Consider the following 16,250-nt stretch of genomic DNA (forward strand, 5'->3'; position numbering starts at 1 on the left):
CCCCCTGCTTGAGAGCACTCGTTGCCTCTGTTTTGTCAAGTGCTGGGCATCAGCTCACTTAGTTATGGTGAAGTCAGAAGCAAAGGCCTGAGGCTGAGCTTTGCAGATGCCCCCCAGCCCCCACTGGCTGGTACTACAGGTGTGTGGGCCTGAGGCGCCCTCAGAGGCACTGGGTGCAGCCCCCCGGGGTTGGGGATGGGGAGTGGGCTGAGCCAGTGCTCCTGCTGCGCACAGAGCTGGAGGTTCCTGGCTGGGGGGGTCCTGCCCTGCCGCAGGGTCAAACTGACAGCTGGATTTGGGGTCAGGAAGGAATTTTACGCCGTCATCAGGCTGGTGCAGATCAGGGGCTTTTGCTTTCCTCTGCCATGTCAACCCAGGATTTCATAGACTTCATAGACATTTGGGCTGGAAGGGACCCCAGAGGATCATCAAGTCCAGCCCCCCGCCCCAGGCCCAGGAAGTCAGCAGGGATCATAGGATCAAGCAGGGAACATAGGATGTCTTGAGCAAATACTAACAATGCGCATAGAAGCGGGATGCTGGCTGCCACGCTTCCCTGCCGTCCCTGTGGCAGGTCGGGATCCCAGGGCCATGTTGTGTCAGGGGTGATGGTCGTCTTGCGCAGCGTTTAGATGGTGGTTTGTATGGGACCGTTTGGGTAGGGAGGACCTTCAGGGGGTTGGACTAGATGTGATCTCTGCAAGTCCCTTCCAGCCCTGCATCACTGCAATCAACCCGTCACCCTCAGGAGCACATCAGAATTGCCATTTACAGGGCCAGACCGTACGTACCTCTTGCCCCGTCTCCCATCACGCTATGGCTGAGAGCAGCCGATGAAAGGGAAGGTGAACTGGATCTGGGCTGGGTTGCTTCCACTGTTCCTCTCTCACTTGAAGCCTCCAGCATTTAAGGTCTAGGACACAAGCGACAGGTGCCTCCCAAGTCTGGGGCCGAAAATTAACCCTTGCTGCCTTCCCAGTTTTCTTTTTATTTGTCCTAAACAATTCATCGTTGTGTCCCCAGTAGACTTCCTCATTAAGGGAGATTATCATTTATTTGGTAGACCTTAGCCTATGATTCCTTTGGCACATCAACTAGGCCTCTGTCACAACCCCAGTGACTGTGGGACTGGCTTCCTATGACTCTTCCACTCATATCTTCAGGCAGAGTTTCACTGGACAGCGTCCACTGGATCCTTGGACTCGTTCAGAGGTCAGTGGGAGCTGGCCAATGTGCTCTGCTCACTGTTTCCCCGTCCTTGGATCACCTGTTATTAACCTCTGACCCTCACTTCTGTCCCTGTTACTGCTTCAGTTATCCCAAGAACTATTAGTGCACACTAAATAGCCCCTCTAAAAATGGAGGGGACTGACTGTGGGTCTATGCTCATGGGTCTTTGTGTACCAAATAGAACTGTGCCACACAACCCTTTGAGCCACACTCCTGTCCTGTTTTTACTCTGTTGTCCGATGGAATCTGTTGTTGCATCCTCAGTTGTCTCCCTAATTAAGGGAGGGTTAACTTTTTTCTGGTGGACCTAGCCTGCCATTAAAATGGCACAACAAATAGGCCTATGTCACAGCAGCAGAGACTGGATGCTGAATGGGACAATGAACAGGGTATGACTGGGCTTTTTTTCCCTTGTTCCTCTCTCATTTGCATTCTCCATCGTTTAAGGTCTAGGAAATTCTGAATGGAGGCTATGACCCAAACTCCTGTGCATAATAGCTACAAACACACCTTTCCTCTAAGACAAGAATTTTTCCAATGCCTTTTTGATTTTTGCATTTACAAATCTGGCTTCATTCAGATAGGGAAGCGGGGCAGGAAGCAGTTCCTTACTGAGAAGGCAAGACCCTACCACCAGGGTAGTCCAGCTTGCTGACTTCTCCAGAGCTCCAGGCCCCAGCCCACTGGAGAAGCCTTTTGGCCACCAGGATCCTCAGGAACCTGGCTTGCAGGTTGCCCCGAAGATGGTAGAAACTAGCTTAGACTTTGAAACCAGCCAGTGTCCTTTGTCAGAGCAGCTTTGTCAGACCAGTTTTGCTTTGTGGGCTGGGCAGATCCAGGTAGAAATGTGCCCCCTGGGAACTGAGCCATGAAGTTGCCCGCTCAGGGCAGCTGGTGCCTGTGCTTCTGGAGCTGCAGCTGCCCAAAAAGCGGCATGACATCACGTCAGTATAGTTGAGGGGGTCAGTACAGTCGAGGTCTTGGAGCATATCCCTATTTGTTACATTGTAAAGTGGGTTCCCTTTATGCGAATTCAAGTTATGTCCCATTTCCCAGGAAAACATGCACAGCATACAGCTAGGGAAGTTTGTACAGGACACAGTCTTGGACCTTCTGCTAAGTACTTTGACTCTTATATGCATTTAGAGTTGGCCCTTTAGAGAGTCATTAGGAGTTTTGGGGTAAGCAAGGAATCCTGAATGGGGTCTTTCATGTAATAGCGACTGAGCTTGTGAGGTGCTGTACCTCACTGAAAATGCCCTGAGTGATCATAATAGAAGCACCTCTTTCTCAGGATTGTGGCAGGTTTGGCCCTTGTACATTGTACGTATCCAACACTTCTATTGACAGCATGTTGATCCCATTGGCTGGATCTCAGTATAGGATCAGGGTGAATACAAGAGGGCTTCAGTGGGACTTTCCGTTTGTTTTTGAGTGTTCATATTCTAGAGTTGTAGGCTTCATTTGAAAGTACAGACCATTCTGTAAGTAAAACCATTACTCAAAACTGAGCCTCTCTCTCTTAGGTAAGTGAGGAAATAAGGTGATAATTGTATGCCAGCTTTCCATGTTTATGTAAGAAATACTTTAACTAATAATTTAGTCACAGTGGCTTTTGCAGCTGAGCTATTCAGTATGCTGTTTGTTTCCCATATAAATCTAAATTACAGTATCCCTCAAGGTTTCAAGGAAGGGGGTACTTTGATAAAGTTAATGTTGTTTGTCCTTTGCAGCCAAAGATGAGCATATCCAGTGCGGGGGAGCAGGGAGGGGAAGAGAAGTGAGAAAAGAAGTAAGAAAGAAACAGGGAGGGAGAAAAGAGAAAAGGAGAAAAGAAGGAAGAAAAGAGAGAGAGAGGAAAGAGAATGGAGGTGGGGTGCGGGCTAGGTTGTGTAGGTACATAGGTGATTTATAAGCCCAACCTTTGCCTTGAACAATCTGCTGCAGATTTTCTTTGGCAGGCGAGTGCCAGGCGTTCTTAGGTGCACCAGTTTCAGTAGAGCATGAATACTGAGGAGAACTGATCTTCCAAGCACCTTGGTGTCCTGAATGTTGTCCTGCCACTTGATCTTTACTATCTTTCGCAGGCAGCACAGGTGGAAGTGGTTTAGTTTCTTAACACAACGCTGGTAGACAGTCCAGGTTTCACAGGTGTAAAAGGAAGTTTGGGAGAACAATGGCTTTGTAGACCTTCAGTTTCATCGACATTCCAATGCCTCTGTGGTCCCAGACCAACTTAGAGTCTGCCGAAGGCCACACTAGCTTTCACTAATCTCATGTTGACTTTGTCATCAATGCGGACAGCATGGGAGAGTGTGCTGCCTAGATAGACAAACTTCTTAACCATCGACAGTTGTTGGCCTTTAACTGAGATGTGTGGTTCATGGGGTGTTGTGCCAGGTGGGGGTTGAAACATCACTTCTGTCTTCTTCATGTTAACAGTGAATCCAAAGTTGTTGCAGGCTGATGAGAATAGCTCCATGGACTGTTGCGCATTAGCTTGTGAGGCTGCATATAACACAGTCATCAGTGAAGAGGAAATTGCGAAGCATGGCTGTCTGGATTTTGGAGCTTGCTCAGAGCCTGCACAGGTTGAAGATGTCTCGTTCAAAATTATACCTGATCCCCACACCAAGGTCATTGTCTTGGACGGCTTCCAACAGCATGGCAGAGAATACTATGCTGAAGAGGGTAGGTACAAGCACATAGCTCTGCTTGGCGCCATTTGTGACTGGAAAGGGGTCAGAGCATTTGCCACTTGCAAGGACATGTGCCATCATGCCGCTGAAGAACTGTTGAACCATACTGATCAGTTTTCTGGGGCATCCGTCCTTCTTCACGATTTCCCAGAGGCCTTCGCGGTTCACCGTGTCGAAGGCTTCGGTTAGGTTGATGAATGTGAGGAGAAGGTTTATGTTATGTTCCTACCACTTTTCTTGAAGCTGCCAGGCCGCAAACACCATGTCGGTAGTTCCATGTCCCGTTCTGAAGCCATATTGGCTCTCAGGCAGGTCGCTCAGATGGTTGGTCAGCCAGCTGAGGAGGATTCTCACGAGTATCTTACCGGCGGATGAGAGGAAGGGGATACCCCTGTGGTTGTCACAGAGTTGGCAATTTTCCTTCCTCTTGTACAGGTGGACAATGGAGGCATCCTTGAATTCTTAAGGGACTACCTCCTGCACCCACATACTGCAGAAGATCTCGGTTAGTTTCTCCATGAAGTTGTACTGATTTGTAGACCTCCTCTGGAATCACGCTGGATCCAGGAGGTTTGCCACAAGACATTTGTTGTATAGCCTTTTGGACTTCCATGATTGCAGGTGGAACAGTCGTGGATAAAGTTGTACTATCACAGATAAAGTTAATACTGAAACAAAATATACAGCTTTTATTTCATTCATACAAAACACACCACTAGGAACCAATGCAGCATCCTTACTCACTGATAAACAAGAATATTACTCAGAATACACAGGATGCTTGGAACCCTCTCTCATTAGAGAGAAAAATGATAGATACCTGTGCAGTTCTATGGGGGAATACAATTCTGAGCACAGGAACTAAGACTGGCCCTACAATCTGGTATGAGATGTATCTTTTTCTAGAGCAGCAGGAGCTGAAAGAGTTGGGGAGACAGAATACTCAGTCCCTGAAAAGGGGGAGACTTTTGTGTTGCTTCGCAGCAGGCCTCTCTGTCTGATTTTGGAGCGGTGGTTCTCAACCTGTTTGCCCTAGTAGACCACATTTGCAGCTCACACCCATGCAACTTACTTCCTGTGTATCCATTTAAAAAATACCTTAACAGGATGTCACATGGGCCACAGCAGTGTACTGATTGGGCTTCATGTGGGCTGCGAACCACTGTTTTGGAGCAATATTGATTGGTTCAGGGAAGAGCCAGAATTCCTTGTCTGAGGGATGAGTAGTTGTTAAAACATGGGCTCATGGAGGGCAGTTGTGTGTGGGCAAAAGTATCAGCTATGTGTTTTCAGAATCATAGTCATAATCAATATTCAGAGTACAAGGTCTCTCTCAGCTGACATCTGTTCTTGCATATTGATACTTGACTGATGATGGTCACCCTGCCACAGTCCAAACGGATTTGTTTATAAGTTTACCTTGGACTTATTCCTCATTCAGGGTTGTTAGTACATAGATGAGAGGTGGTTCATAAATAGAAGTTTCAGTCACTCAAAAATGGTTTCACAGTACTTAATTTCTGTTACTGCTCACATTTACTAACTTATTTCTGAGTAACAGGAAAAGATACTAGTGTGTGCTGTACATGGTAACTACCTGAGAAATAGAAGCTCTGTACCCTAGTCTTTTCTGTAAGCCATAGCATTAGCAAAAGTAGGAAGTTGTCTTGTTTGGTTTTTTTATATCGCGTCTCTATGAAAACACACTTTGCAAATGTTACTGCCGGGAGATCCCCGCTATGATAACACCAAGGAATTACTGCACCATAGGACAGCACAAAGCAAGCGGTTGGTTGAGCTCCTACTGCTCCCACAGCATCCATGCAGAAAGACAGCAAGTGAAATGTACAGCTCGCTTAATGAGTCTTGTGTGTATGGGAGACTCAATTAAAATTAAATTATACAACAAATTAGGTTTTAAATGCTATGCTGCTTAGCCAGACAGACAAATAATAATTAGAGATGTACTGATCCAACACTGTGCATTTGAATAGCAGACTGCCCTAACAGCTTTTCATGTAGGCTGACTTTCCTGTCCTACTACTTCAAGAGAGGGTCCTTGTGGGACTCTGCTTAACCATCCTTACAGAGGCCTATGTCATAGCAAGCACCCTTCTGGTCAAGGTGGAATGGATAAGACTCTTTCCCTTGCTCATTCACCCAACTACTAGATCAGCCAGTGATGTTGCCTGAATGACATGAATCGCTCTGACTTCTTTCTCTGGTAGTAAGTTGTTGAATTTCAGTTTCTGAGTCTTGTGCATGTGTGCACTGGGCTGTCTGATTTTGAAGCAAAAGCACCTGAAAAAAATAGGTTCGTTTTGCCCTTCCCTAGACACTTCTCTTCTTACCATTCCAGAGCTCAGTCAACCTGGAAAAGACTTGAAAGGTAACCACTCACATCCAAATTAATTTGTATTGCAGTAGTAGCTGGCGCTCTCAGCTATGTTGTGTTGGATATTACTCAACTATGAAGAGACAGCTGCTGCTCTGGACTCCTCATCTTCTACATATGAGACAGTGGCCAACCTACCAAATAAAAATAAAACATTTAGAAATATAAAATTTAAATAATTACAAGAAAACAACAAGTGATAAACAGCGCTGTGCCCAAATATCAATGAAACATAAGCCAAAGATAATTCGATTACTGTTAACACTTCACAGGTCAGCATGAGAGTACATGAAGAAATGTGCAATACCCCATTTACTTTGGCCACACCTTCTATACATGGAATCAGGTATTTGGGGATGCTAGCCATTACAAAAAATACAAAAATTCCCTCCTAAAGTCACTAGCACTTATTTTGTTAAATTCAGATTGCAGTTTTTAACTTTTTTATAGGTTGTTTTAGTCATGTCTGTTTGCCTTTCCAGGTGGAAGGAAAAGAAAATACTTTTGGTTTTGTTCACAGCAAATTCACTTTCAGGTTCCCAGCACTGCAGTGTTTGATCTGCAAAACCTGGATGGGAATATTTTTATCTTAAAAAGAATGTTTCCTGTGGGTAAGCAAAATTATGATAGAAGCATTTGTAATGGTGGTAAGTTGTATTTTGTGGGGGAAAAATTTCAAGGAGCCATTCCTCAGGTATCCAGCTTGTAGCCGTATTGGTCTAGAGCAGGGGTGGGCAATTATTTCAGGAGGAGGCCCATTTACTGCGTTTTGGCAAGCCATCAAGGGCTGCATGACAGGCAGCCAGGGGCAGACAAATATTCATTTTCTACATTTTTTAGGGGCCCTGCGAGCCAGACAGAATGACCTGGCAGGCTGCATCCAGTCCCCAGGCCACATTTTGCCTACCCCTGGTCAAGAGGAAAAAGCAATCAGGACTTGTGGCAGAGGTGATATCCTTTATTAGACCAACTAGATTTTTTTCAAAACTATTTCTTTAATTTCAGGCACAAACACCTTTCACCTGGCATCGGAAAAAAGATTGTAAAAGTTCTCCTGGGTAGAAATGGAAGTTCATATTTCATAGGAGAGTTAAAGCGGTGGTAAAATCTCCTGTTTGGAAAAGTTAATTTTATATGCAGATTAGGCTCAGAGAAGAGTTGGAATAGTCTCTTTACCTCAAAGTTGTTCGGTGGCAAGCAGGATGTATTCATATTTCCTTTTGATGATGGTGTTTCATATTTCACAGAGGAATAAATAGATGTAATGCTGTTCTGGGCAGGCATTTTCCTGCAAACTTAACCATCTTAACCATAACGTAGCATGCACTGTCTTTACTGCCACACCTAAAGTCTAAACATATGGGTATGGGTTGCAAATTTGTCTAAACATCTTGAAACAAATTTGAGAAAAACATCTTTCTTTAAAAGGTACCTCCTTTTAATGTATAAGTGATGGACCACAGCTTCCTTACTTATTTCTACCAGGGCATTCAGTAAGTTCCCCAGCACTTCTACAATCACATCCTCAAATGTATATCTTTAGTCCAGAAAGGAAAAGATAGCATGTTAATGGTTTTACAAGCCTTTACCTCCATTAAGAATCAGGACATTTATAATCTGGTTTAAGAACCATTAATGCTTTAGGCATCTTTTCTTAAAATATTTCTGCATTAAGTTCTAACTAAAGGTGTAAAAAATCACCAGCATCAGGAAATAAAGTTGTAGAATTCTGTCCACAATAGGCATGTCTGCTGTCCACACTACGAAAGCTTTACTCATCTTCCCTCATTAGTGTGTTCTTTCAGCCTGAGTTGAAAAGATTGAAAGTACAAGTTAGAGGGTAATTTACAGCCCATTCAGTTCTTGGCTTGTCTGCAGAGAAGACCAAAGAGAGTCAGTTCATGCCAGAGCTGATATGGGTTAGGCTGGGCTGCATCATTTGCAAAGCAGATGAGAACATGAGACAAGGTGCCATGCTGGATTTAAGGAGGAAATGCCTAACAAGGAAAAGTTGAAAAACAGTGACATTTGAACCTCAACCCTGTGATTATGAATAACAACAGTTATTTTTTTTATTAATGTATTTTGTGCTCCAAGTCAAATCAGCCAAATCAGTTCCAAATCATATAAATTGAGCAGAACTCAATCATCCCCAAAACCATATCATTGAGCAGGCAGAACTCAATCATTCTAAACACTATGTATGGTGCTACAACCAGCGAGCATCCTCCATCCCAGGCTCTCACCCTGTGACTTCAGATACTCCCACATCCATTGGCAGGCATCCTATGTGCAGGCCCAAGCCTGGAGGTCTTGGGATTCAGATGCCCTCACTTAATCTTATTCCACAAGAGGCTGAAAAGTGGTAACAGCAGTTCAAATGCAGGTACCAAGAAGAGGCGATGGATACCAAACCTTTGCACTGCGGTAAGTCTAGGGGACTGATTCCCACCTCATTTTCCTATAGGGTGAATAGGTGTGTTTGCACTTCTAGTACATGAGTCCCAAAGCAAATCTACTAGTTATAAGAGTCTCTATAATGCTGTGGAGAGATGCAGCTCTCTGGGGACAGGGGGAGGCAAAAAAACCCAACCCTGCTCCAAACAAAAAAATGAATAATATTCTTCCTCACAAATCTGTCAAACCAGCCTACCAGTTACGGCAATCTGTTTGTTGTATGATGAAGTGGAACTGATCATTGTTTGCAGATTAAGGAGAAAGATTTAAAATATTGTTAGAAAAAAAAAAAAGGGGGGGGGGAAGATACTGCATTGCTATCCTGCTTTTATCTTCACATGAGTAACATTATCTTCCAGTTCAAACATGCTGGATCTTTTATCCATCACCATTTAAAAATACTCCTGAGCAAGTGGCTGGTTATTTTCTAGTTGACAGTAGAAATCTCTCTTCTTGAAAATGATTTAAGGGAAAAACTTCTAGCTGACTTGTACAGTAAAAGGAACAAACAAACAAACAAACAAACATGCATTTATCTTGTCTTTTCTTCCTTTCAGATGCAAAGGCTCTTTGCTTATTTTAAAGATTAGCAGTGAAAGCCACCATCAGTAAAAACAACATAATTAGACCATAACATCACTGAAGAGACTGTCAGATATGAAAAGAAAGACCTGTAAGTATGTAGTATTAGGGCAGTCTTGGGCCTGAGGGAATCCCTTGATACTGTACTGCAATATAGGAGATATGCCACAATTCTAGCAATCACAGAGCTAGATTCTCAACTGGCGTGAGGTGTCAGTGAACTCCATTCAAGTCGATAATGCTCTTCAGCTTTTCACTAGATAGGAATATTGTCTCCCTTATCTCTCACTGTTGGAGAAGCTGTGGGGCAGAAGAACTAACATCTACCCTTCTGACCAATTAAGGGGCTGTACCAACAGGTTATACAGGGACAGGTCCTATCTAGATATTCCCTTTGGAATGGTGGAGGGACATTTTGTCTATTTTTCTCCGGGCTCTGTGTCCCGCATGAGAGAGAAGGTTGCTCTTCCAGTCAAGAACACTACCACCTCATAGCCCATCTCAAGTGAGGGAACAGCTGCAGCCTTCCAGAAACAATCCTCACAATGTATTGCACTGTTAGACTGATTAAAATACACTGTAATTTCTTAAAGAGGGCAAAGTTTCTCTTTTGCTGGAAGGAGAGGCAGAGGAGGTAGCTAAAGGAGAAGAACAAGACAGACTGAGTTTGGTACTGCTAGTTGTAAACAGTGCCTGCTCTCAAGCTTCTGGTGAAGATCCTTGAGCCACTGTATGGTAGAGGAGCAGGTCTGATGGAAGTACAACAAAGAGGTTGTGTTCCATTAGTGTTGTAATGTAGTTAAATTATAGTGATCTATAAAGTAGTCATTGTGGGTACCAAACCAGAAGCCTGAGTGGATAATAGAGTTGGATACCACCATTAGCATATACTTTACAGCTATTTAAACTTTGATAAAATACCCAGAATTTAATCCTTTTTAGAGCTTTAAATTACAAAGCCCTTCAGAGGATGAACCAGCAGTAAGGAAAACCCTTACCCCAGTAACTACTTCTTTCCATATACTATGTTCTAAAAAAAACACTGCAATTTTAAGCACAGTCTGGAGTTATAAGATCTGGTCTCCATTGACTTAGCTACAATTGCCTCTGGCAGAATGGAAGAATTAGCTTATGTCCCTTGCAAAATTGAAGGATCCCATGCTGTCTTCCTGGCTTATTGCTGACAGGAGGTTAGATCCATCAGCCCTGGAGGCTGCAGTAGCATTTTTTTAACGTGTTAAAAATTCCCCACTGTGGACATTAGGAGAAAATTGGCCATGATTCAGGAGGCTCTGGCTTCTCTGGACAGCAAGAATGAAGGTTACAGATTAAAATCCTAGGAGCTCAAGAATAAAATTGAAAGTATCAGCTGATGGGTACTATACATTCATTACAAAGAACACCAAACTCTGTAAACCTCTTGGGGTGGTGGAAGGGGAGAGGAGGAGAAGCAAAGTGCTGACCTTGAAACCAGTCTTAGGTTAAAGATAGTAGGTTGGTGGGATCTTCCTAATCTGTAGAAAGGGTGTTATCTTTGATTTGGATCTCTCTCAGCCCTCACATATATGAAATATCCAAGTCTTGGAGATTCTTCCTGACTAACATCTCATACATTTCCACACTGTTAAAAATACCATTCAGGCTTTTATCCACAGTATCCTTCTCTGCATGCTTGCCCATGCTCAAGTACATCTAGAATGCTGTGTAAAGACACATTTTCTTATCCTGTTGTTTGGCTCCCTGTTCTCCATTGTCTCACACCTAAGCTACCTGCCTTGACTTTTAAAGTCTTTCCTGGCTTGTCCACTGTCTTGACTTATGGGTTCTTTGGACTGCATCATGTTTGTCCTTGGTAACAATCTGTTGTCTAGTCTTATACTTACACTTGAACTTTTTGAGGAAGGGACCATTTTCTTGTTGCATCTGTGCATTGCTTAGAACAATAAGGTCTCAGTCCATAACTAGAGTTTCCAGATGCTTTGGTAATACCAACCATTAATAAACAATATTTCTTTATCTCCACACTGTTGGGTTAAGGAGCATAGAAGAGATAGTGACAGCTTCCCAGCAGTCTCAGTGACTGCCCTCTCTAATGAAGGGGGCTGTCTGTAGTTAACCTTGAGAACTGCATAGTTCTGATGAGTGGGTTGTATATTATTCTACACCTAATAAAAGGGCTGTGCATCCCATATTGTTGCATAAATAACAACAAGCACCTGGATGTGGACAAATGTACACTTGTAGTTGATTCACAATGGGAAGGGGAGCTGCCTAGGACAATGCAGCACTTGTTACATTTTAACTTGTTCTGTGTGCAGATTCTGTAGCAACACAATGAATAGTGAATAGTGGGCCCCCCAGGGCTCGGTTGTGGGGCCTACACTGTTCAACATCTTCATCAGCGACTTGGACAACATGTTTTCCACCCCCTTGTCCAAGTTTGCCACCAAGATGTGGGGAGAGGTAGGCTGCAATTAGATTTAGCCAGACTACAGAAGTGGGCAGTTGGTAATAGGATGGGGTTCAATGTAGATAAATGCAGGGTGCTGCACCTGGGGAGAAGGAATCCACAGCATACATACAAGCTGGGGAGCTCCCCCCTTGTGAGCACAGAGGCAGAAAGGGATCTTGGAGTCATTATTGACTGCAAGATGAACATGAGCTGCCAATGCCAGACCGCAGCCAGCAAAGCCAACTGCACCTTGTCGTGCATCCAAAGATGCATCTCAAGCCAGTCCAGAGAGATGATACTCCTCCTCTATGCGACATTGGTCATGCCACAATTGGAGTACTGCGTCCAGTTCTGGACACCGCTCTTTAAGAAAGATGTGGCCTGCCTTGAGAGGGTTCAGAGGAGGGCCACCTGCTTGGTTGGAGGGCAACAGGGCAGGCCGTATAAGGAGAGGCTGAGGGACCTGGAATAACGGTCACAAGCTGGCAGAGGGTAGATTTAGGCTAGATATCAGGAAGCACTACTTCATGGTCAGGGCGGCTCGGATCTAGAACCTACTTCCAGGAGAAGTGGTGCTGGCTCCTACCCTGGGGGTCTTTAAGATGAGGCTGGATGAACACCTTGCTGGGGTCATTTGACCCCAGTACTCTTTCCTGCCATGGCAGGGGGTCAGACTAGATGATCTGCTCAGGTCCCTTCTGACCCTAGAAACTATGAAACTAACTATGAAACCTGAACCTGCTCAGCCTCAGCAAGCGGAGGCTGAGGGGGGATTTGGTGGCTGACTACAAACTTGTTAGGGGAGATCAGCTGCAAATAGGAAGGACCCTATTCCCCCCAGCAGCACCCGAGGTGACGAGGAACAATGGCAGCTGCTGGAGAATAGGTTCAGGTTAGAGATTGGGAGGCACTATTTCACTGTTAGGGTGGCTAGGATCTGGAACCAACTTCCTAGGGAAGTGGTCCTTGCTCCTACCTTGGGTAAATTCAGAAAGAGGTTGGACAAACACCTGTCTGGGGTCATGTGATCCCAGCATGTGCTCCGGCCAGTGGCGAGGGGTTAGACTAAATGACCTGTTCAGGTCCCTTCTGACCCCAAACTACTATGAAACAAGCACAGCAAAACTGCTCCAACTTGAACTTTGCTTTCTCCAAGAGCAAACTTGGGGTGATTTCGCTTGCTTGTATCACTACAGGCTTACACACATGTAGTAGTTACAGTGTAACAGTGGCTGCACAAAAACTGACCAGCAACTTCCTTCCTTGCTCCCAACTACCTTTTGAAACCTATATATATAGGTTATATTACGTATCATCTATGTCAGGGGAGGGCAAAATGCAGCCCATGGGTCGCAGGCAGCTCACCAGGCCGTTCTATCTGGCCCACGGGGCCCCTACAAAATTTAGAAAATTAATATTTATCTGCCCCTGGCTGGCTGTCATGCGGCCCTTGATGGCTTGCCAAAACTCAGTAAGTGGCCCTCCGCCCAAAATAATTGCCCGCCCCAATCTATTTATAAGTTATATACACTTACATACATAAGTGTATGTTTGTCCATAGTCTAGTAGGGTGTGCCATGGCACTCTGCCTATGATGAGGAGGGATTCCCATTCATCACTTAGCTGCTGTTTCCCTATGATTTGAAAGAGGGAGTGATGAACTCAAAAAGGAGTCTCATCCAGTTTTTCTTAGCAGACAAATTAGGATTACAGCACACACTTTTAAGAGTGGGAATGTGAAGCGATGCAAGGAGGAAGGAGATGTAATTAAGAGAAATCTAGGAATCAGGCAGACCCCTAAGAATGGCCTGGGGGAAAAACACTGATGAAACTGATCTGGGCTAGGATTATAATAAGCCTACAGAAAATGGATCATTTGGTAATGTAAACTTGCTTAGAGAGATTTATCCGTCTACAAATTTGACAGATTTCTGAGAAATGTGATGAGGCCGGAGATATTTTAGGCATTGAAGATGATATTGTTATCTAAAAAATGCTTAACAGACAGTTTTACTGGTGGTTGTCTTGTGGCATCCTCATCTCTCATGGCAGTTGGTGCTGAGGTCTTATAATAGGAGAATTAATCTAAACTTTCCTAAACAGTTGCACATTGAGTACAATTGCAGATTTAGAAGAACTCTGCACATTAAAACAATGCAACAGTAAAGAAGCATAAAACCTCTGTAGTTCTTTGAAAGATTAACATGGAAAAATGCAATAGGTGCGCATGTTCCTTTAGCTTTTGCAGGAGCATATCTGAGAATTAGAAAAAAAACCCTGCCTCCAAGATTAGAAATTAAAAGGTTGGTCATCTCGGTTTGAACTGAGACTGGGGATCAATGTGCATAACAGGTTTATGGGTAGATATGCACTTTTAACAGATTGGTCATTTCATGCTTTGGAGCCTCACTAAACTGCTTTTAAAAATATATATATCTGATCAGGACAACCCCTATTAAACCACAAAGCAGTTATTTTAGGAGATTGGCTGGAAATAAACTTGTTTCTGTACTAATTTTTTCTCTTGGCAGAACCAATTCATTCTTGGCCTTCACAACCTGGTCTTTTACATTTGATTTAGAATTGGTTTGGGGCCTCTGGGAATCTCTGACAGTAGCCTCCCTAATGTAGCATCCGCACAAAGAAAGAAAGTCAGTTTCACTTAGTTCCTGTTCTCTAGGATCTCATCTGGATTTGCACTCTCTTCATATTGATGCATCTTCTGGTCTTTAGTCACATTATGCAATGAGGCAAGATCTTGGTAAGCCAAGCTTCTTGTTTTCTGTTAGGGTCATTAGAACATAAAGCCAGCCTTTTCTACACTATCTGCTCTTGAAATCATCATCTTCTGTTACAAGCATGACAGGTAATTTTAGGTGTGGATGAAAATAAATGGTCAGCATGGGGTAGGCCTGTGTTTCAGTTTGTCAGAAATTTAACAGAAATATTCTTCAACAGCTAAAGAAGGGGCAAAAGTTGGTTATAGAGATCTAGTAAGGGTCATTTTGCTGCAAGAAGTGGCCAAACACCAGCTTTATAGCAGTTGTTGGCAAGAAAATTCAGCCAGTACAAATAGTCATGCCGTACTTCCTCAGCACGCTAAGCTAATCAAACTTTTTATACTCACGCTCAGCACTGGCTCCCACTTAGTTGTGGTGAAGTTCAAGATGCTGGTTACTACCTCAGAACAACATAAAATAAAACCCACAAAGCATAACCTAGTATCTCTCCATTACAGCCTGTGCTTGTCTGGAAAGCCTAACTACCTATTCAGAAAAGGTAAAATCATGTAAGAGATCAGGCCCCTGGGAGAAATAAAACAATTTATGTTTGAGCACTTAAAGACAAGTGCCATAGTATATTAGTAAAAGGGGGTTAAATTCAGATTTTGTAGGCAACCTTTATTTTTTCCATTTCCTGATTTCAGCATTTGAATTTTCATGAAAGTTCTTTATTTTTTTTTTTTAATTTCCTACTGTTATTATAGTAAGCATACAAAAATCTGCATTATACTACCACTACAAACATCCTGCAAGAGTTTCTCCATTTGCTGGTTACAAGACAAGGGGATAGGCAAGGATTTCTTATGGTGGTATCTTTTATTGGGTTAACTTTGTAGATGGGATAAAGTTAGACAGCTTTTGAATGCAAGACATCCTTCATCCAGTCTCTGATCACAGGAACCTGGCATAGCACGGTGAAAAAACAAAGAAAAAAAAACAGTGGATGCATTGGTTTCTTTTTTAAAGCAAAACAGCTTTTGTCTAACTCAAGAAAGGATGCAGCATGGCTTGGGGAAAAAAAAAGTTTGATAGTGAGCATAAATAGCTAGAAAGAGATATATCTTGCCTCAGTAAAGCATGCCAAGGAGATCACTTGATAACATAGCACAATATTTAACTTTTATCATTATTAAGTGGAGGTTGCAGACTGTCCAGTCTATGCAAATGTAGCTTTTCCCCTTGGAGTATTGGCAGCCATCCTAGCTGAACCACCCAGGATTCCTCCCTTTCATGCAGCCTGAAAACTATGAGAAACAGCTGCCAAACTACATTTCCCAGCTTATGTTGCTCTCCTAGTCTGAGGGCCAGGCTGGGTAGGAACACATTTTTACTTGGTTATGCAATAGCACAGGGAAAGCCAATAAAGCCTTAACCATTGCAGAGCTCCACTTGCTGGGCCTGCCCTAAAACTAACTACTTAGACTGTATTTGTTTAGGACCACATGTTACTTTGTGAGCTCAGCATGTTTGTTCGTTGTCCCAGTGATAATTACACCAAGTGTTGTTTAGGTTGATGCAAACTGAGAATTATGTTTCAGGAACAGGACACAGAAGATTCAGTAACTCAGTCAATTGTATGAACTACGCAGAAGAATGCATAGTTCATACAACTGACTTGTCTCCCAGAAATAGGAGAGGCTTCTCTTACAGGC

Source organism: Crocodylus siamensis, chromosome 9, assembly GCF_052110815.1.
Source record: "Crocodylus siamensis isolate JL-2025a chromosome 9, ASM5211081v1, whole genome shotgun sequence".
In the NCBI taxonomy this organism is placed as follows: domain Eukaryota; kingdom Metazoa; phylum Chordata; order Crocodylia; family Crocodylidae; genus Crocodylus; species Crocodylus siamensis.